The sequence below is a fragment of the Octopus bimaculoides genome, chromosome 11 (assembly GCF_001194135.2).
Source record: "Octopus bimaculoides isolate UCB-OBI-ISO-001 chromosome 11, ASM119413v2, whole genome shotgun sequence".
In the NCBI taxonomy this organism is placed as follows: domain Eukaryota; kingdom Metazoa; phylum Mollusca; class Cephalopoda; order Octopoda; family Octopodidae; genus Octopus; species Octopus bimaculoides.
Genome location: NC_068991.1, coordinates 16412418 through 16414774, shown reverse-complemented (window position 1 = coordinate 16414774; position 2357 = coordinate 16412418).

The window sequence follows — 2357 nt, the reverse complement described above, 5'->3', positions numbered from 1 at the left end:
AAAAATAATAACGCCACACAGTGGACTTCTCAAAATAACCACATTTAGTACCTAATGCGAGGAAAAACAACCAACAGAAGACGACCAACTTTCTTTTAAATAAACTTAACTGTGTATCGAACGATTTCGCGATTACTAGAATGAATCTAGATTTCGTTCATCAGCACAGTATTGTCCCAAAAATATATATAAATAAACAGAGGTGAGAATTCTGTTTATTTATATATATTTTTGGGACAATACTGTGCTGATGAACGAAATCTAGATTCATTCTAGTAATCGCGAAATCGTTCGATACACAGTTAAGTTTATTTAAAAGAAAGTTGGTCGTCTTCTGTTGGTTGTTTTTCCTCGCATTAGGTACTAAATGTGGTTATTTTGAGAAGTCCACTGTGTGGCGTTATTATTTTTCTGTTATAATGCCCTATATATATATAAACGAATATATATATATATAGAGAGAGAGAGAGAGATTCTGCCATACCATATACACATAAATCAAATAATTGCCGTTTATGCACATTAGAATCACTGCATATATTACTATATAAATTTGATAATTTAATAAATAGCAGGTTAGACGCGATATCATCATGTAAACATAGGTACTACAAAACCTTTAAATATTATAATAGATCCAAAACAAGGTTGAATAGAAAAAACACATGTGCATATTTGTATAAGCATTTGTATTGATATGTAAAAAAAAGTATGTATATATGTATATATATATCTATATGTGTGTATATGTATATATATGCATATATATTTGTATATATATAAATGTTAGATATATATATACGTGTTAAATCTAGACACTTAATAATTGAACTCAAATACTAGTAATCTACATTATTTTCATAAGTATATTAAATTAAAATTAAAAATAAATGTTAAATCTAAACACTTAAGAATTTGAACCTAGATTCTATTATATTACTTTTATAAGTAATAATAATATTCATATTAAATTAAAATTGAATTTGAAATGGAATCTTCTGACAAATGAATAAAACTTCTATATATAATTATCTCAATTCTAACCAAACTTTTTAATAATGCAGTGGATGGAACATTTAAATATTGGATGTGATTCATAGGATTTACCAATATTATATTATATATTTAATTATTGCGAAATAACGCAATAAATCTAACAAGATGGACTCTACTATAATAATGTACTGTGATTCTCAAATATTTTGAAAAATATACCAACATCAAAAACTATATATCATATAAAATATCTACAAAAGAAAAAACATGAATTTTCCAAATTATAAGAGGGATTGGATTTACAAATTCTCAAAGGACAGTATATATTTTTAATATTCTTAATATTCTTTAATATTTTAATTTTTATTAATATCATACTACAATTGAACATTTTTTTTTCATTTCATATATTTTTGGGACTCATTGACTCAGATAGCTAGGTTTATGATTTCACTAGGTTAATTCTGTTCATAAAAATTTCAATTAGGAGTATTTCTCAAACCGTTGGCTTCACATTTCAACAGCTTGACTGAAATTTATCCCACGTAACAGAAACTGAGAGGAATATCGTGGAACAGATAAACTGTGGGTGATACACATAATTTGACATTATTTTTGAATTCTGCATGCAAAACCATAAGATACAGATATTCTTTTCCTTGGGACAAATTCTTTGTTGACCAGTTTTATTCTTATCATAGTTTACAAATCCAAGCATGAAAACGTTACTCAGTTTTAGACTTTTGGAGACAAACGCCCCCTTCATACACACGCACACACACGCACACACACACACACACACACACAAATGAATGCATAAATGTACATATAAACTTATGTATGAATACATACATCCACATGCACTTATATATTAACGATGTACACAAATACATGACGGGTATACATAATACTGAAATACACATAAAGTAAACACAAGCAGACAAATATATTAATATAACAAATTAAAAAAAATAATAAGACCATACAATCGATGAAGAGACAAAAGAAACAGTAAGCTTATACATGTTGATTTTATTAGGTATTTCTGTTTATTTAGAAACCTACAATGAACAGGTCAGACGCTAAACTATAAATTTCACAGGGTACAACCTTAAAGTTGACACCGCTCCGCTAAAAGCAGGAAACATTTGTCTCGTTATTAGCTAAAAATAAAGTTTTTTCGATTTTTAAACCTCTTTAACATTTTTCTCCAATTTTTTTTTCACAACATCAAACCTTCAAAGCAATGAGACTGGAAGGCGACACTATTATAGCTAACTTTCAGATTTTTTACTTCCTTTTAAAAAATGCATGTTTTGCGAATGAAAAAAAAAACTAGATCCTTAGAAAGGATAAGTCCT